Raw genomic sequence first — 20551 nt, forward strand, 5'->3', positions numbered from 1 at the left:
GAATTCAGTATCTACACACATGGTACAGAAAAATGAATGTTGGACAAGTAGTAAGCATCAGAAAAGGTTTCCAAGGTAGTCAGACCTATGTCTTTGGATGGGTTCTAGTGTGTAGGTGGGAGGAAGAACAAAGAAGCCAACAAGGGCCAGAGTTTATTCCTAGAGGGATTTGGGTCCTCGGAACGTGACCAGCGGTACCAGGTTGAAGCCCAGGTATGAAAAGAACATTGCTGAGCATCTACTGTTGCCTGATATGTGCTCCCATTTAAAAAATATTCTCTATGTTATCTCATTTCTCTCTCATAGACTCACAATGTAAATCTTATTGTATTTATTTTATAGGTGACAAAAGACATGATTAAGTAAACATTTCCAAGGTCATACATCCAGTAAGTGGTCAAACCAAATCAAACACAGACCTTCCTATTTCAGAGGTCGTGATCTTTCCATGATAGCACCCTGCCTCAAAGGTGACTTGGTGTTGAGTTTAGAGCATTGACCTAGCTAGTCTTTAATCTCTCCTGCCATATGGCATGATTAGTCCTTAGAGGAGGATAGGTTGAGACTGCAGAAGGGAAGTAGGTGTAGGATTGCAACTCTTGGGAGAGGAGGCCCCCAGAAGCTGGGAGAGGGTGGAGCCTAATCAGCAAGAGTGAGAGATGCATAGTCTCCTTCTTCTGTCCCTGTCCTGGTTACATGCCCTAAACAGCACTCTAGTTCTTCATTAGAAGTGGAAAGGAGATAAAGTTAAGTTAATGACTACATATGGCAACGATTCTTAACCTCTTAATGTGATGAAAGATGTGAGGTTTTCTAGAAAAATGTACACAGACCAGTAGTTATACCATTCCACATTCAATTTCAGAGGGTTCCCAGAGCTCTTGAAATTAATGAAGGATTTGGTCACTAGCCCAAGAGACTTTTTAGACCAAGAAAATCTTCAGACCATGGATGCACACAGACTTTTTAGAACTGTTTTCTTTGAGGAGTGCTGGCATGATTGCAAGCCGATGCTGCTGCTGCTGCTGATGGCAGCAAACATGTATTTAGAGTTTAATAAATACCAGCCTTTATTTTATTAAATTATTTTTAATTTCTAACGACAGCCCTACAATGTAGGCATTACCATTAGCCTTGTCTATATAGATGAGGGAATGACTCAGAGAGGTTCAATAACATGCCTTAGGTTACAGAACTCATAAGTAGGGGTGTGCTCAATACAGCTCTATAATTTCATAACTTAAAAAGCAAGAGGTTTTGATCTGGTGTAGTTGGGGAGAGTGGACAATTTTTAACATGTACCATATAAGTAGTGATATTTTATTTTTATTATAGACACTTGCTTAGGGGTGACAAATTTCACCTACCACATTTTAAAATGCCATAGTGGGAAGCCCTGCTGTTTAGCTTGCTGTTGCGCTTTCTATACACCGAAGTTTATCTGAATATTGTAAAGGGCTTTGCTGTTGAAACATCCTCTGAAATAAGAGGCACATATTAGCTGGGTTATATTTCTTTCCATTAGCAAATTGTAAGATTACTACTTAGAATTTTAAACAGTGCTTGTTCCTTCAGAGGACTTTATAGCTATCAGCCAGTTAAGCTTTCCCAGTCTCCTGTGGAGTCAGTCAGTATGAATTTCCCATCCTGTAGGCCACTGTTTAGTACCCTGGATATACCAGGACTATAAGATAGAGGCAGCTTGGATGGTTTGTCGGTTTGTGTACTTCTGAACAGTCTTCATGCAGAGAGAATGGTAAACCCATCTTAGAAGAAGGGCAGGCCCTTTGTTGGGGGATCACACAAAGCAACAAAGGAACCTGTTGAAGGAAACAAGGCTGCACAGCAAATCCACAGCTCCTTGGGACAGCTTAGAGTGCTTACTTTTATAAGACTGCTACTAAGTATTTTCCTGACATGACAAAACAACTTGCCCAACTTTACATGTGTGTCTTTGGAGAGAGCCACAGGTGGTTATCAGAAAAAGCACTCAATAGTTTCAAATCTTTCTTCCTCCCAGTAAAATCATCTGGAGGGAAAAATTGTATCCTTTTGCTTTCATCCACTTTGGTTCTGCTTTACAGGTTTCTTTATGAAGCTTCTGGTAGTGTGATATCTCTCTCTCCCTCTTTCTCTCTCTCCCCCCTCTCTCTCTCCCCCTCTCTGCCTGACTTGTTCCCCTCCTCCAAAAACAAAAACAGACAAAAAACCCAAGTTGGTTGGCATGCTACCCTACAAGTTTTTTCATCAGTCAGAGACCTTGAAGCTCAAATCTAAGAACACAAGAGTTATAGGCATGTTCCTGGAGTGTCCGGTGCACAGGAAAGTAAATAATAAATAATCTTTATTTTTTGAAGGGGGAACAATTTAAGCATCTTTGCCTATGAACTCAAAGACAAAACTCTTCCAGACTTTTGTGAGTTGTTGCCAGTCCTTGGTTATGTTGCCACCCTATAATTCAGTGTTTCCTGAAAGGAGTTAAGCAATTTTAAGGCCATTATAAATTTTATTATTATTTCCTGGGATGTATTACTTGGATTCTCAGCGTGATCATTAAATTTGTATTCTCTTTGAATCATTCTGAGTGAGGATTTGTCTAAAAAAATGATCATTATTCTTTGTTATATTTTCAAAAGGAAAATTGGTGTTATGGGCTAATGACTGAGGAAAATGAATTTAGAGAATAATGTGGGATTATTTTTGAGGCATAATTTTCGTTCAAAAACCAGAAAGCAAAACTGACCAACTTACAAAAATGCAGAGAGTACTGTGTTTTTGCTCCTTGAGAATTTTTCTGGGTAGAAGAATTAAAGAGAAGAAAAGGAGAAGGAAAGAAGGGCAGGGAGCCAAAGGGGGAAAGATATCCCACTAGATGTGAAATATCTAATTACCCTTTCCCCAAAGGGCCTCACAGAAAGTATGTATTTATTGGAACCAAAATGAAGTGATAGTACACTGAATTACAGGATTATAGACCCCTGAGCTGGACAACTCATGTTAGATTAACATTCTGCTACAAGTTTTTAGTATGTGTGAAGTTGTTTGCCTACAAATGTTTTTTGCAACAAGTGCTCATGAGATATTGAAAGAAATGAAAGCATTTCCTCATAGCATGGAATTTCTACCACAAACAAAAGAAAGCAGGCTTTTGGCAAACTGAAGTCCCATTCAGGAGTGTGTCACACTTAGGGACACATAGCAGGCAAAACATGCAGTTCCTTTTGATATGATGTTGTAAATTGTATTCACCTGTTTATATCACAGAAGTTTCTTTTTATCAGTTGAACTCCATTTGTATTTTCCTCAGTATATTCATTTTAAAAATATAATAGGAGCTGGGCACAGTGGCTCACACCTGTAATTTCAATCCTTTGGGAGACTGAGGCAGGAGGATCGTTTGAGCCCAGAAGTTCAAGATCAGCCTGGGCAACAAAGCAAGACCTTGTCTCTACAAAAATAAATAAATAAATAAATAAATAAATAAACAAACAAACAAACTAACTAATTTTAAAAATGAAAAATCTGGGTATGGTGGTGTGTGCCTATAGTTCTAGCTACTCAGGAGGCTGAGGTGGGAGGACCACTTGAGCCTGGGAGGTCAAGGCTTCAGTGAGCCATGATTGTGCTATTGCACTCTAGCTTGAGTGACAGAGCAAGACTCCATTTCAGAAAAAAATAAACAAATACAGTCAGACATTTAGCATCCTGACTTACACATTAAATATGTTACCATTCCTGGACCCCTTCCTTATTTATATAGAGTCCTTTAAAAACAGGCTGGAACTTGAAAAGTATCATTATGTACCTAATAAACTTACTATTTAAAAAAATGATCATATTTAGTGCTGAAAAAGTTGTGGTGACAGTGTTATGTTATTAGACTTCTGGTAGCACTATGGATTGGCGAGTTTCTTTTGCTGAGCAGTTTGATAGTAGAGAGCCTGATTAGGAGAGATAATCATCTGAGACAGGAGTTCTTGGAGACTTTTCCTACAGTAGTCATGTAACAGAAGCAGAACAGAATATTCATTAGTGTGCCATCATAAAGCACTCTGTAGTTTCACTGTGAAGGCAATGTTAAAATATGCAAAACAGGTTCTAATGTAACTTATTATAATGGTTCTGATACAATGAGAAAAAGGAAGACACAAAATGGCAGGCATGCAAGATTTGCAGATATGCAAGAATGAGCTGTCCTATGGATAAGGACAGAAAGGCAAGAACCACAAATGGAAACAGTTTTACATGGGATTCCTTTTCCTCCTAAAAATCATGCTCTCGATGCTGCTGTTGTGCCATCTTTTAAAAAAATTTAATTAAGAGTAAGCTAATGAATGTAGACATCAATGAGGAAATGCTCCAATGGGTCCATGTTGACAATGTCTGGGGCATCAGCAGGAGAATAGGCTAAGTGACTATTTCCCAAGCAGTTCTCTTAGGGTACACTCATTTACCATGGTCCATGGTCTTACCCGTGGGGGAATCTCTCTTCAAGATGAAATCACATTACCCAAGTTTGTGAGACCTGGTAGCCCAGAAGGCCCCTTTGTGATTTTACAACCAGCGTTGGCCCACTGCACAGACTATTGGGACTGTTGCATTCCATGCACTAAGCAGGTCTGAGGTCCATGGGAAGCCAGAGCATCAGATAGTTGCCTGTTTAGCAAGAGAAGAGAACAAAAGGAATTGAGTGATGCTATGTTTTCATTTGACACAACATACGACATGACTGTCAGACTACAGATAGCTTCATGCTGCTCAGTTCTCATGATAAGGATAGATAGCCTTGCCTGTGGAACTGAAACTCCAAGGCCTTAGCTACCTTCCACCTCCTGCATCTCTCTCCACAGTAGGGGTGCCATGTCCCTACACTAGAATACTTGAAGGTCATTAACTAAAGTCTTCCTTTCCCTAGACAGTGCTTAAATGGCCACTGCCAACATCTCTTTGTAGCTTTTCTTTGTATATTTTTCTACAACTGACCACTTTTTCTACCCATAAACATGTTAATATTCTCTATCAGTTGAAAGTCAAGTCCTACTGACCTGTTTTCTTTTTCCTGGTGTGTTTAAATACCTCTATATTGATCCATTATGCATATAACAGAGCAATATTAGTTTCCTCATTTCTGAGTTCTATGGGCATGCACTTTACTCTTGCTCATACATGCTGAAAATAGTAGGTGACAGAATTGAGGAGCAAGGTGAATTTATATGTCAGACCAAGAAGGAAAATGGAAGCGAAGGTAAGACAACAGATTGTGTTGTGCACTATGGTGGATTATTTCTAGGTACCCACAATATTTATTGCAAGTGTTTATAAGGAAAAAGTAAAAATCAAATAAAAGTATCTTAATTTGTTCTTTTGTCAGAATCCACACTAAATGGTAAAGCAAGGTATTGAGGGCCCCTTGAGAACCAAGAAAAAGAGCTCAAGAACAGACATCCCTCTTTGCTGGTGTCAGACATGAGTATTTGAAGTCATATCAACTCCTATAAAGGCAGAAGTTGGATGAGACAACTTGCAGTGATGGTGGCCATTGCTTAAACTCTGGCTGCCTATTATTTATCTTGGCACTTGTGGGGTGGCTCTGGAGTCTAGAAAGCATGTATTCTTTCTAGTGAATGATGGTTCACTAGATCTTTGTAAGAGTGGTCCCTTGGGCCTTAGAAACATATTTGGCCACTAGATGGCTTCGTGGCAAAAGTTGTTTGAATTAGAGTTAGACACCGAATCCGAGCATGCCCCGCCTCTCACCCCAAGGTCTCACTTTCTGAAATTTGGAATTCAGAGATAGGCAGTCATTCCTTGCATGTGGCTAGAACTATGACAGGTAAACAAGAGATCTGTGGACAACCATATTTCCCTATGAAAACTGAGAAGCAGGGAAAGAAGAGGGCTGTATTCCCTGAGTTCCTGCCCACCTTTTGGTTCCTGGCACTGGGAGGAACTGGCTACGTCTTTGCCTCTGAGTCCTTGAGACACTCTTGGACCCTTCTAATGATGCCCCTTCAATTTTAACACACCCTGGTTTGGTTTCTGTTACTTAGAACTGAAGAGACTTACTAATATATTCTGTACTTCAAGCCAATAACACATGAATAATTGCCCTCAAAAATTAGAATTGATCTTCCACAGGGGGTTAGGAGATTTGGGTGAAATAGGTATTATCTTCAAATTAAATGTGTTAGGGGTATTTCAAAATCTTCATTAAATTTTCGAAATCCTTCCTGTTGTGTTGCCAGAATATTTCCTTAGATAAGAGACCAAACTGAGGTCGGTTCCTTGGGATTTGGTTAAGCTGGGAAATTCCTTCAAAATGACAGAAGCCAGGCTGTACTACAGTGTTAAAAGGCCAAAGACTGAAACATTCTAAAATGTAGATACTTAAGTTTCTCAGAATCCTCCTCTTCCATTCCCCTGCTATCCCACTCTGCTCCTCAAATCCATGAATATTCAAAGGTATTTGAAGCCGAAATGGGCCTTTGAGTTGTTACTTGATATTTTCATGCATGTCCTGAGATTACAGCCTGGAGCTTCGCTTTGAGAATAATAGACAGAAACAGCTATTTGATTGTGTCTTTAGACTCCTAAATTCTATTTGCAAATCAATTTCAAAGAAGCTTGATTTGAGAAAGTAACAGGGGAGTTAATGTTGGTATGAAACAGTTTAGCTAAAATGTGTCACCATATCCTCATTGAAGACCATTTGCTACTCATTCAGAAACAACACGTTACAAAGAGAGTAAATTGTCAAAGAATCCCACTCATGAATTGATTGGAAAAGACAATGTATTCCTAGATAAAAAAGGAGCTCTGATTGTATGAGAAAGGGCTTCTTGAGACTTTCCGACTCTTATTGGTTGTTTCAAGGTGTGGAATTTAATAAGGCACGAACAACTAGGAAGAGAATAGGGAGTGACAGGCATAGAGCAGTAAGTGTAATATACAGCAAGAGAGGGGAATCTATCAAGCGGGAACACTTTCTTGGTAGAGAGAGAAAGCATTGCCCTGTAAAATGGGATAGCTTTGAAGGAATTCCAAGTCTTTATTTTTGGACATTCAACTGTAAACGAGGGTTTCACAGAACTCATGTTAGGTTTACGGGTTATGAAATACTGTTTTCCAAATGGAAATATATGGCTTGCAATCTCAAAGAAAAAGAAAATGGAGGGAAAGGAATGCTTCTGGCCAAGGCATCAATAATCCTGTTATTCTGAGATCTGTAATGATCACCCACAGGCAGTAGCTCATTCTGCTGCCTTTCCAACTTTCTTATGTTTTTATTTAAAAACCTTCAGTTGTATTCAGATATGTCATAACAGGCTATGTCTTGGTGAGCACACAGGTTTGTCATTGGGAAAGGTCATGTGAGACATAACTTATAAGCTACTTCGACTGTTCTCTGCATTTCTCCACCTTTGGGAATCTCTGTTTTAGTTAGGAGAGACTTAAGTTATGCCACAATAACAAATGAGTCCCCAGATCACCGTGGCCTATCACAAAGAAAGGTTTAGTTCTTGCTAATGGAACACGCTCAACAAAAGTTGTCAGGGGGCTCTGCTTATTATAGTCATTCAGAGAAACCCAGGCTGAGGGAGCCACTAACATCCTATAGTTAACCCAGAGCATGTGAACTTTCTGGGGGAGAAAGATTGGAGAATTAAACATAGTTTTTTCTTTGACTTAAGAAATGAAACATGTTACTTTTTCTCATGCCCCACTAAGTAGAGCTAGTCACATGATCCTGCCCACTCATAAAAGGCTGAGATGTGCAGGAGTCTCTATCCTCAGGCCAAAGGAGAACTGGATGAACCTAGTGGTATCTGTAATATTATCTGCCATACTTAAACCTTCTTAAGACTTTGTTCCTGCATAAAGGCTGCCCTGATCAATTCAGCTCACAGCCATAACATCTTCTTTTGAAGATCTGTTAACACTTGTGTGTACCATTCATTTGGCCCTTAGCCTTCACTGTCTTTGATATGTAAATGTCTACTTATGCATATATGTGAATATGAATACATATTTGCATCTTTGTGATGTCTCCTATATTTGCTTATGAGTACCTTGAAAACAGACAAGCTATATTTTTTGCATTACCCATAGTGCCTTGCATATTCAGTTAGTGTGTAATAAATGTAGTTTACGGGTAAAGCTTGTGTTCAAAGGGCAGGAAATAGATAATAAGCAAATTTGCTAATTTTATTTAATTTATTCCACAAATGCATAGCAGCTTCCTTATGGGAGTGGGTGTTCATAACAAATTAATTAAGAGTCCTCACAATCTTCCTCTGGTCATTAAAAAGACTATTGTAGGCTCATGTTGCTGAGGGTCATGGACACTTTGTGATCGAATACCTTCAATTTCCTGGCTTCTGCTCATGTAGGAGGAAAAGAAAAGGAGGCAAACTGAAGAGAAGGGACCCAATAGTTGCGGCAAATAATTTCAACAGTGAATGGGGAAAGAAAAGAGGAAAAATCACAGGAACCCAGTTACTCATCAAGCATGGGAAGGGAGACTGCAATAATGGATGACTTGGTGCTTGTGATGAAAGAATCTTACAGCCTGGATGGTAAGATAATTATATCTCCTGATAATTATGAGAGAGAGAACTAAATATATAAAGTAGCTTGTCTCATCTGTAGGCTTGCCCATAGGCAAAGCTGGAAAAACCCTCTGGGTTAGTTACCTATTGCTGCATAACAAATTATGCCAAAACTCAACTGCTTAAAACTGCAGTAAACATTTACTGTCTCATGTTATTTTGGTGAGTTAGGAATTTGGGACAGGCTTAGTGGGGTGGTTCTGGCTCTACAGTCATCTGAAGACTTGACTGGGACTGTAAGATCCACTTCTAAGGTACTGCGTGCCTGGCAGCTTGATGGAGAGCATTGGAGGGAGGCCTCAGTTCCTCCCCATGGGGGCCTCTCCCTTGGCTGCTTGAGTAACTTCATAGTATAGTGACTGGCTTCCTCCAGAGACAGCCATTCAAGATAGAGAACAGGGTGAAAGCTTTAAGGACTCATGGCTCTTCTGACCTAGCCACAGAAGTCATACATTTCTGCAACATCTCATTGCTTACACAGATCAGCCCTCTTGCACATGGAAAATGACTTCACAAGTGTGAATACCAAGAGGCAAAACTTTAGGGGCTGGGTACCACATCCTCTACATTTTTGTAGAAGGAGACTCAGATTAAAAATAAATATCAAGTACATTCCTTCCAGAGATTGAAGAGAAGAAGTTATAGAAAGAGGAACCCTCAGTCTATTTGTGGCAGGAGTTTGGAGCCTTTGGGAACAGATGACAGGCACCTCTGATTCAGGGCCTCCGTCTGAGCAGACTTCTTCTTTCCTGCTTGTTGAATGCTTCTCCGAGTCACTTCTTAGTTGCTGCTAGAACAGGAGAATTTTGACAATTTTTTAAAAATCTACAATTGTGTGTGAAAGAAATCTGATCTCCCTTTAAGTATATCCTATCCATGGAAAACTTAACTGTCCGGTCTACATACTCTACTTCTCTGAGTAGCAGTAGAGCTGCTTAAGAAGAAATAGATGTTTCTCAAGTGTTATTCCCGAAAAGATGTGCCCTCTCTTTGCTTCAGCCTTGTCACAGCCCTCCCTTTTAGGGAAAAATGAGAATAAGCATGCCTGTCTCATAGGGAGTCATGAGCCTTAAGTAGCATAACAGATACGAAATGCCTAGCACAGGGCCCAAGATAGAGCTGGGGCCTAGTACAAACTGGGTCCTGTCTCCATAGAGAGTCTCTTGGTATAGAATCTCTTCATACTCAGAGGAATGAAATACATACAAATGATTAAAATGAAAATTCAGACTCTTATAGGTCTGAATTTAATTACACAATTTTAAAATAAACTGAATTTTATTAGGCATGTCTAACAAATCACTACTTTTATCTAAATAAGTAGTTCATTTTTTTCTCAACAAATATTCCTGCAATGATTGACATGTCTGATACATGTGCTGACTGGCCACTGGCCTCATATGGCTGTTGAGCACTTGAAATGGGCTAATGGGACTGAGAAAATAAATTTATTTAATTTTACCTTATTTAAATTTAAATAGCCACATATAATTAGTGGACACCACATTCAACAGCATAGGCTAAAATGCTAAATACCTATGATTTTTTTCAACATCAGACAGAAATGGGAGAATTTTTGAATTTTTTGGTCAGCACATGCCTTCCCTCTTATGTACCTTATTTATTTATTTTAGGGGGTCCTTTATTTGAGCAGTTGGTTTGTTGCTGTTGAAAATTTTTCTCAAAGCCAACATGTAGATTTATCCCTTATTTTATTTTATTATGATTTATTTCTATTTTATTGTGAACTAAGGTGATTCAGAAGCCGAGCAGTGTCTCTGTGGTTGTGGATATGAAGAGCTTTGTAGATAGAAGACAGCTGGATTCTTACATGCATCTGCCCTTTATCCTCATTTCCTTGGAGTTAATCGAATCTTTTAGGGTTTTGATGTATTTTCAAAGGGTGCTTTCTAAGTTGTATTAATAAGAGTCATTATACTTGAGGGCTATACACTGGGTCCCTAAGGGTGTCCACTAATATCCCCTAAAACAATGTTAAAAATGATACGCGAGTTGCTGAAGATGATTTACCTTATGCTCTTGAATAGGTTCTTTTGATAGCTTTAGAATGAAATTCAAACGACGGAGAGGTTCAAGTCTTTCAAGTCAGGACAACTTAGCCTCCAACCTCATCTGCCACCCCTCCTTGCCAATACAGGGCCCTGTTCCAGAATATGCCACACCATCCACTTTCTTCCTGAATCTCTGGCTTTACCAATGCAGTTTCTTCTACTGGCTTCTCCTTTTCTTGGTGAAGGTATTCATTCCAAATCTCAGCCCTTTTGTGAGACCTCCTCACCCTTCTGCAATGAGAGACAGCACAATGAAGTGTTTAAAACAATGGGCTCTAAAGTTGGACCTCCTGTGTTAAAATTCTAGCTCCACCACTTACGGATAGTAATTTAGGCTGGTTTCTTCACCTGCCCATACCTCAGCTTCTTCATCTGCAAGATGGTATGCGTCATGGGTCTATCTCTGCTGTGGTTTGGCTGTGTCCTCACCCAAATCTCATCTTGAATTGTACCTACCATAATCCCCATGTGTCATGAGAGGGACCCAGTGGGTAGGAGGTAATTGAATCATGGGGGCAGGTTTTTCCCATGCTATTCTCATGATTAAGTCTCACGAGATCTGATGGTTTTATAAAGGGTAGTTCTTCTGCACATGCCCTCTTGCCTGCCACCATGTGAGATGTACCTTTGCTCCTCCTTCACCTTCCAACATGATTGTGAGGCCTTCTCAGCCATGTGGAACTGTGAGTCCATTAAACTTCTTTTTCTTTATAAATTATCCCATCTCGGATATTTCTTCATAGCAGTATGAAAATGGACTAATACAGTCTCATAGGCTTGTTGTGAAGGGAAGTGAGACAAGTACTCAATAGATGTCAGCTGTAATTATTATTCTGTACTCCCTTATTCATACTTTTACTCATACTTTTATAATGGTGATATTAATACCTTTATTATGTTATCTGCATTATTGTTGAATGTACATGTTTCTGTCCTCCACTTCCATTAAGAGCTGTTAGAAACAGAGGATAATATCTATTTCACTATTGTATCCTTAATACCTCACCCAGGGACTGTCAAAGAGGAGGTGCTTTATACATATTTTTAACAAATGAATGGAAATATGAGTGCATTATTTTATTCCACTAATGAGCACCCATTAAGTGTTTAGTAAACCTGAGATTGATAAACCCTTTCTCTTCTGTGAAATTTAATGCATAATGGTTTATTAGTCTTCTATTGCTGCCATAACAAATTATGATGAATTTAGTGACTTAAAACAACACACATTTATTATGTGGAGGTCAGAAGCCTGATACAAGTCTCACTGGGCTATAATCGAAGTGTCAGCAGTGCTGTGTTTCTTACTGGAGACTGCGGAAACACCTACTTCCAAACTCACTCAGGTTATTGGCAGAATTCAGTTCTTTGTGGTTGTAGGACTGAAGTCCCTGTTTTCTTTCTGGCTGTTAGGCAGGGATTCACCCTTAGCTCCCTCAGGCCTCTTTCTGGTGCTCACACGGAGCCTCCTACATTTTAGAACCATCAATGATGTATCTTATGTTTTTCTTTCTTGTGCTTGGAATCTGATGTTCCCTCTGCAGCATAGCTCCTGCATCCTCTTCTGCTTTCTCACTCTGACTGATTCTTCCACCTTCCACTTATGCTTTTACAACCTCATGTGACTAGGGTAGACATACCCAGATAATTCAAGATAACTTTCCTGTGTTAAAGTCAGTTGACTAGTCACCTTGATACGTCTGCTAAGTCTCTTCATGGCAGCACCTAATTTAGTGTCTAGTTAGATAATCAGGGATGGGAATCTTTTTTTTGTTTGTTTTTTTGAGAAGGAGTTTCACTCTGTTGCCCAAGCTGGAATGCAATGGTGCAGTCTTGGCTCACTGCAACCTCTGCTTCCTGGGTTCAAGCAATTCTCCTGCCTCAGCCTCCCAAGTAGCTGGGATTACAGGCACTCACCACTACTCCTGGCTAAGTTTTGTGTTTTTAGTAGAGACGGGGTTTCACCATGTTGGCCAGGCTGGTCTTCAACTCCTGACCTCAAGTGACTCACCTGCCTCAGCCTCCCAAAGTGTTGGAATTATAGGTGTGAGCCACCATACCCAGCCCAGGGATGGGAATCTTGCAGGGACATCTTTAGAAGTCTGCCTATCGCAATGGTCAATTAATGACTGTGTTTAAGCTGTTCAAAAAATCCATCATATTTTGGCTGGGTGCAATGGCCCATGACTGTAATACCAGCACTTTGGGAGGCCTAGGCAAGAGAATTCCTTGAGGCCAGGAGTTTGAGACCAGCTATGATCTCACTGCTGCACTCCAGCCTGGACAATAGAACAAGACCCTGCCTCAAAACACACACACACACACACACACACACACACACACACACACACACACTCCATATTTTTATTTACCTTTCATCTCTATGACGGTGGTGATTATATCTGTTTTATTTACCAAGTTATACTCAGCCCAGTGCTTGCTTATCTCATGGTAGATATTCTACAAACATTTATTAGACACATGGAAATTCCTAGACCCAGATATTTATTTGGGTTTGTTTTTGTTTTAATCATTTTATTGTAGTTTACCAAAGTGATCAAACCAGCTTTTTTTTTTTTTTTTTTGAGACCGAGTCTTGCTCTGACGCCCAGTGTGGTGACACGATCTCAGCTCACTGCAAGCTCTGCCTCCCAGGTTCATGCCATTCTCCTGCCTCAGCCTCCTGAGTAGCTGGGACTATACAAACCAGCTTTTTAAAAAAAATGATTATATTTATTTTGGTTCTTACTTTGTTTTTCAGTCTCCTATAACTTTGGGTTTATGGCTTGATCCCTTACCTTTTCTCAAATTTTAGTGTCTTTTCACTTTTTTCTCCTAAGAAAACCGGACTGGACCTCTTTTGGAAGTTTGGGTCCTTTTGCAGTGATTTCAAGGGGAACATGAGAGACTAGACTATCAATACTGATGATGGCAATGATAGCAATGATGGTGATGGTTTGGTCAATGTGGGCTGGTGGTTCTCAATCGGAGGCTATTTTGCAGGTGACATTTGGCAATGTCAGGAGACAGTTTTGGTTGTCATGGCTACTGGAGAGGTTACAACTGGCATCTAGTGGATAGAGGCCAGGGATGCTGCTCAACACCCTACAATGCATAGGACAGCCCTCCATAACAAAGAATTCTGTAGTTCAAAATATCAGTAGTGCCCAGGCTGAGAAACCCTGAAGTAGGCTAACTGTTGTAATGAACTTTGTCAAACCCCAGTAGCTTAACTGAAAAAAAAAAAGATATATATATATATGATATATATCCTATATGTAAGATATATATCCTTTTTTTTTTTTTTTTTTTTTTTTGAGATGGAGTCTCACTTCTTCACCCAGGCTGCAGTGCAGTGGTACAATCTTGGCTCACTGCAACCTCCACCTCACAGGTTAAAGCAATTCTCCTACCTCAACCTACCAAGTAGCTGGGATTACAGGCATGCGCCACCACATCTGGCTAATTTTTGTAGTTTTAGTAGAGACAGGGTTTCACCATCTTGGCCAGGCTAGTCTTGAACTCCTGACCTTAAGTGATCCACCCACCTCGGCCTCCCAAAGTGCTGGGATTACAGGCATGAGCCACCGTGCTCGGCAATAAATAAATAAATAAAAATAAAAAATAAAAATTAAATCTTATTCAGAGTCCTCTGCAAATGTTTCTGAAGGGTGGCTCTCCTAGGAGGTTCCTAGGTAGGATCCAGGTTCTTTCCATCTTGTGGCTCTAAATTCTTTAACAAGTAGCCTTCAGGGTGCCTGAGAAGGAAAAAGGAAAGAGTGGAGTCTGGAAGATTTCTGTAGGCCCATCCAGGGAAAGGGTGTACATCACTTCTGCCGCATTCCTTTCCTCGGAACTCAGTCACTTGGACCCACCTAACTCCATTGAAGCTTGGAAATGCGTCTACCGATGATAATGGTGGAAATGGATGCCGTGCCTGTGGTGGAAATCACAGTCTGCAATGCCCTGGGTGGTGGAAATGCGGTCTACCCACTGTGCCTGGGTGGAAATGTGGTCTGCCGATGTTGCCTGGGTGGAAATGGGTCTACCCGCGGTAGCGCAGGTGAATGCGGTCTACCCCTGTGCCTGGGTGGAAATGCGGTCTACGCGTGTGCCTGGGTGGAAATGCGGTCTACCCCGTGTGCCTGGGTGGAAATGCGGTCTACCTGTCTGCGTGGGTGAATACTAATAATCTCTGCTAGAGAAACTGAAACAGCAGCAAAACAATATTAATACCATTAACATCTAACATTTATTAACCTCTTCCGTGCATGCATGCATAGTAATTTACCTGATATAGCTGAGGCTCAAAAAGGTTGAATACCTTGTCTAAGTTTATGAAGAGGTCTATGGGGAGCCCAGACATGAACACCGGTCTGCTTCATTCCAAAGAACATGTGTTTAACCACTACTCTATACTCTCATTAGAACAGGAATTCAATACTGCTCTTAGTGGGGCTTTATTTTTATGAAATAGGAACAAAACCCGTAAATACCACAAATGCAGAATGTTCTAGACTTCCAGAACCACTAAAACAATTCTTCCTAAAGAGCTGCTGAAATCCTTTTTAGGGAATATCAATATATAGCTTGCATTCCAAGTTTTTGTCTTGATCACAGATGAATAGACAGGGAGAGATGAATGTCCTGGGGAAACACTATCATGGTGCTTTTAAATCATCCTGTTGCACTTAGGCATTGCAGCCTGTGATTATATATATTTCAAATAAGTTTTCTGTAGTCCAGAGGGATTGCTAGCCAAGGTAATGAGCACTGCTAGGAATCTTGACAGCAAACTCTAAATGGTCTCAATGCCACAGACTTTCAAGAAACTGGGCCGTCTTGAAGTGAATGGCTATTTCTGTCCTATTTAAGTAATTCATTCTCATCTCTCTCCGATTAGTGGTGAGCTTGGTGTCACATGTGATAGTTATAATAAGGCACTTACCAAAACTTCCTTTTAAGGGTGGAAGGCATTTTGGCTTTGATTGTCATGGAGCAAGGTAGAAGAAAGAAGCCCTCATTTCATAAAAGGCCACACTGGTAGACAAAGCAATATGAATGGGTGTAATATGTGAACAAAGTTCAGAATCTTCCTTTAGAATGAAAGTGCAGCAGTTTCCTGGAATGTTTTAATCGACTTTCAGGGTCTGAAAGTTGACCATAGATGTGATGGTTCTGAATGCTGCTACCTTCATTATGGGCCTCTGCTTTGACCATGTTATAGCACACAATTTTCAATGAGTTATCTATTTTGTGGCCTTGAAGTGGGAACTTCTAATTTTACTGCTTAAAAGTGTGTTTTTCTTTTTAGTAAAATCAAGCCTGTTCTTTTTTCCTGTTTCCTTTTCTGCAGAATACTGCCTTTCTCTATGCATTTGCTTACAAGAGAATCTGCATTATCGTATTGGTTAGATCTTTAAGTACTCATTAAGTGTTCGTTGCATACACACCATGTGTCAAGCACCATGCTAGGCACTGGGCTGGAGTAGTGGCCAAGACAAACAGGAACATACCTGATCATAAAGAAGTCGTGTGTTCAGGTGAGTGCTAGTACTTTTTGCCACAAATAACAAAAACAATAACACCCATAGTAATACTACCTAACAATTGTTAAACTCTTACAAGCTAGTGATCCACTTGACTTATTTTTCTTTTTAAGAGATGGAATCTTGCTCTTATGCCCAGGCTGGAGCATAGAGGCATGATTATCACTCACTGCAGCCTTGAACTCCTGGGCTCAGTTGATCCTCCTGCCTCAGCCTCCCAAGTAAGTAGGACTACAGGCATACATCATTATACCCACTTTTTTTTTTTTTTTTTTTTTCATTTTTTGTAGAGATGGAGTCTTGCTTTGTTGCCCACAGCAGGAGTCGTTGAACTCCTGGCCTGAAGCGATCCTCCCACTTTGGCATCCCACCAGGCCCAGCACCAGCACCAGTTGTATTTATATTCTGCCTCAGATGTTGATGGGCAGAACAATAAAGAACTCTTGCTAACATTTATTGCATGCTGACTCTGTGGCAAACACTGGGATGAAAGGTTTCTATGTATTATCTCATTTAATCCTCACAAACCCTTATTGAAAAGCTTTTGTCATTATCCCCATTTTAAATATGAGGAAACTAAGGTTTATAGGGATTAGAGGGATTATGTCAACTCACACAGCTGATAAGTAGTGAAGCTGGGCTGTCAAATGCTGTCTGATACCTTAGCTTGTGCTCTAAACTCAATTGTACAAAATCATGGAACATGATAGGGAGGACACTGATTTTCCGTTGATGTCTAAGTAAAATAGTAAAAGGTATATTCCCAGCCATTAAACCACTCTGAGTAACTTTTTTATATTCTTATTATTTTACCATGAGTCTGTTTTTCATACATGCCCTTGAACTATCAGAAGCCCCCCTCCCAAGATGGCATCTACACAATGGTAAATTATACCTGACCATTAATTGTATGTATATTGAGGCTTATTATACATCAGAAAGAGACAGATATGGTCCTTGCCTTTATGGATCTTACAATGTAAAGGAGAAGAGAGTCAGTCAATCACAAGTGTGATGAGTATTATAAAAAAGGAAGCAGAGTGCTAGGGCAAGTATATCCCATTGGGAAGGTAACCTGATTTTGGAGTGAAGCATGGTTGAGGATAATCTCCACGTGGAGTGAAGTATAATCTCAGAAGCCAAGTATGAGTAGGCATTAGACCAGTGAAGAGGAAGTCCAGGATGTGACATGGTTTTGAGGCCTCAGAGAGTACATTAGGGTCCAGGCCCTGAAAGAAGATGGCAGGTGGGAGCATAGAGAAGGCAGAGTGTAGTGGGAGATAAAGACAGTGAGGCAGGCAGGGGCGGATGATGAAGGCCTTGTGGATTGTGACAAGGTTTTAGGATCTTATCATGGAAGCAGTAGTGAGCCACTGAAGATCTCTGGGCAGTGGGGGAACAGGAAATATTTGAATCTTTAAAAGATCACTTTGAAGACCATACTTTCAGGGGTCATTTCTGTGGTTCATTACTTAAAGGAGTTTCCCCAAGTGTGTAGAGCATGGAAACCACAGGAAGATATGCAGTGTTCTCTCCTGAGCAGGAAGCTGGTTCTTGGTGTTGCTTCACTACAACTGCCCTTTGCCATTGATGATTGTTTTTTTCTTCCTTTGGGGAGATTAAGAGGAAGAGGACACAGTCTGAGTGATCTTCATTTTTAAAAAAATCTCTTTGGCTGCAGTATGCAAAAGGAGTTAAACTGAGGAAGACTGGAAGCCTTGCATTAAGGTTATTGCCATTCTGCTATTCTGAGATTTGATGAATCCACCCCCCTTTCCCCCCAAATCTGTGCCTTTTGCAATTTTGAAGACGTATGTCAGGGCTCACCCCACCTCTGTCTAGCAAGAAGCACATTTATCTGCCTTGAATGCATTACCATTTTGGTTGATGGCCTCTGAACATTTTCCATCACAGTCTTCTGCCTCTCCTGCATATTCTTTGCTAAATAACGTGTTGGGAATGGTCTCCTTGTCCTCCACATCAAATACTTTAACTGAAACACCATCATAATTACAACTTAATTTCTCTCATTCAGACAGAGGTGATGCATCTCACCCCAAAATAAAAGCCTCCTTAAGCTTACACTCTCACACTTCATAACATGGGTGTTTACAAGGTTCTTTGCTTTTCTTGCTTGTTGTTACTTCTTTTGGATTGGATTCACCCTCATTCTAACTCATTCATCTTGTCAGTCTTAAATTAAGAGTTCCTTAGGGCTGGAGAGAGGGAAACATACATCCTTCTAGGCTGTGGAAAGTACACTACAGAACACTAGAACTCTAAGGGAGTGCCACAGGGATACAACAATGAATGTAGTTTTGTAGTTTCTCTTGAACATACTCTTGGCCCATAACACATGGAAGATGATGTTAAGATAGCATGTGAGTTCTGAATGCTTTCAGCTGCCTGTATCAGAAAATTAAAGTGATAGTGCTGAAATCATAGGGGTATTTATTACTATGAGAAAACAGGAGGTAGAGGATCTCAGGGTTAGTTTGGCAACTCAGTGATGTCATAAAGGACCCAGTGTCTTTCATATTCAAGCTCTTTCCTCTTTTGGCTATTGCCTCATGGTCATGAGACGGCTTCTACAACTCTAAGCACAAAGCGTTAGTATGACAGCGTCTAAAACAGGAAAGAAGAGGCATATGAAGAAAAGGCTTTCTCCTCTTGCAACTATGACTTTTTACCAAAGGTGAAAATCTTTTATGAGCCCCCCAGTGTATTTCCGCTCATTGGTTAGATCTAGGTCACATGCCTTCTACTGAATACCAATCAATGGCAAAAGAAAATAGCATTGCCGTGATTGGCTTAGACCAGTCATTATTCATTATCCAAGGCTAAGCACACACTTCCCATCAGAATTTGGGTTTTGTTATCAGAGAAGAAGGAGAATACATTTTGTCACATTTGGATTAAGAACAGAAAACCATAACAGTTCTAAATGATGGTATAAGAGGAATACTATAGTAGGAAATTTCAGAGATGAGGAAATGAAAGCAAATGAGATGACTGACTCCCTAGTTCCCTGGCACAGAAGTGATCTTGAGTAATTCCCTGAACCTCCCTAGATATGTAGAGGCACTTAGCCATGTCTGCTCACCACAGATACTTGTGTTTGGCAGGCATTGGTTGTTCCCTTCCTAAGATCCACTTTCTATCCATTCTTTCCTAACAGAAATCTTATTTTGTTTGGAGCAGCAATGCTCAGCTCATATCCAGCTTCCCACACTCTCTTACAGTTAGGAAAGACTGTGTGACCCATTTGTTGCTGGGCAGATGTATGTGGAAGTCACTGGATGGAACTTTCTGGAAAGCTTTTAGAAAGGGACTGACTTGGCTGGCATCCTCTTTCCCCTTTGCCTTTCCCCTCTTCTTGCCTAGGGAGAGTGTGTCAAACTTGGAGATCCAGTAGCCATCTATGACAACAAAAGTGAAACCCTCACTGAAAGACAGCAGAGAAAAAAAAAAAAAATAGAAGAAGCCTGGAGCATTCATGACACCATGAGATACCAGTTCAGTGTCAGATTATACCTTCAGACATCTTGTTGCACGAAAAACAAAACAAAACATGCACACATGCATATCCAGAAAAGAAAGCTTTCTGTGTTTAAATCCCTGTTGGGCTGTTGGTTAGCTAGATTGCAATTAATGCAGCTGAAAACAATCCCAAGTGATCTACTTTCCAAACCTAGAAACACTGAATAAGACAGTGAAGATGCATGTAAGTATTACTAAGTGCCAAAGGAAATATAAGAAGCTTTGTATGAGAAAAGTTAGGGAAAGAGAGGAAGTGAAAAATATAGTTGGTCTGATGTGGCCTTGAAATGTCCTGGTGTTGGAACATTTGAGCTTACTCTATCAGTGTTACTACATGCTTGTAGGATATGATACCCAGGTGGCCAGATGATTTGGAGGAATCAAAAATGAGAAGTTTACATTCCAGTCCCACTGGTGAATCTGAGTGTCTACACTTCCTTCAACCTGGGTATTATTTTTTAGGTATTTGGATATTATGCTTACTTTTGTTTGGTGTTTATGGTTTTTCACAGTAAGGTAATCGGAACTCAAATTAAGTTTTACATGAAGACATCTTTGCAGTGTTACTAAGGACACCAAAGGGACAATGTTTAACACATATTGGGAAAACTCAGGTGTTTTTCTGTATGTGGAACATTTAAATACATTGCAGTTGAATGTTAATGCAAAAAATAAGTATTGTTGGTGATTACACTGCAAAGAAAGAGTACTTATGTTTCTTTCAGGATTTGCAGGTTTACTAATGGATCATTAGATAAAAGATGAAATGAAGCAGAGATCA

At 40.2% G+C, this 20551-nt stretch overlaps 1 protein-coding gene and 1 non-coding gene across 16 annotated transcripts in view; both read left to right on the plus strand.

The window, feature by feature from the left end:
* FHIT (fragile histidine triad diadenosine triphosphatase) overlaps positions 1 to 20551 on the plus strand; it is a 1487995-nt gene that overhangs the window by 352127 nt on the left and 1115317 nt on the right. For 4 of the 15 annotated variants that reach the window (XM_021933567.2, XM_021933552.2, XM_017954318.3 and 1 more), the window contains 2 exons: positions 8391 to 8576; positions 16038 to 16224. The exons of 9 other annotated variants lie outside the window; for them this stretch is intronic. The gene's annotated coding sequence lies outside the window, so the exon portion shown is untranslated. Of the gene's footprint in view, positions 1 to 8390; positions 8577 to 14752; positions 16225 to 20551 lie in introns of those variants that run through there. 2 more of the 15 variants (XM_021933553.2, XM_021933572.2) reach the window with 2 other exon arrangements.
* Positions 17664 to 17879, plus strand: LOC116274079. Its single transcript, XR_004182550.1, has one exon. It is a non-coding gene; the product is annotated as a small nucleolar RNA U3 (small nucleolar RNA).

Source organism: Papio anubis, chromosome 2 (genome assembly GCF_008728515.1).
Source record: "Papio anubis isolate 15944 chromosome 2, Panubis1.0, whole genome shotgun sequence".
NCBI classification, from domain to species: domain Eukaryota; kingdom Metazoa; phylum Chordata; class Mammalia; order Primates; family Cercopithecidae; genus Papio; species Papio anubis.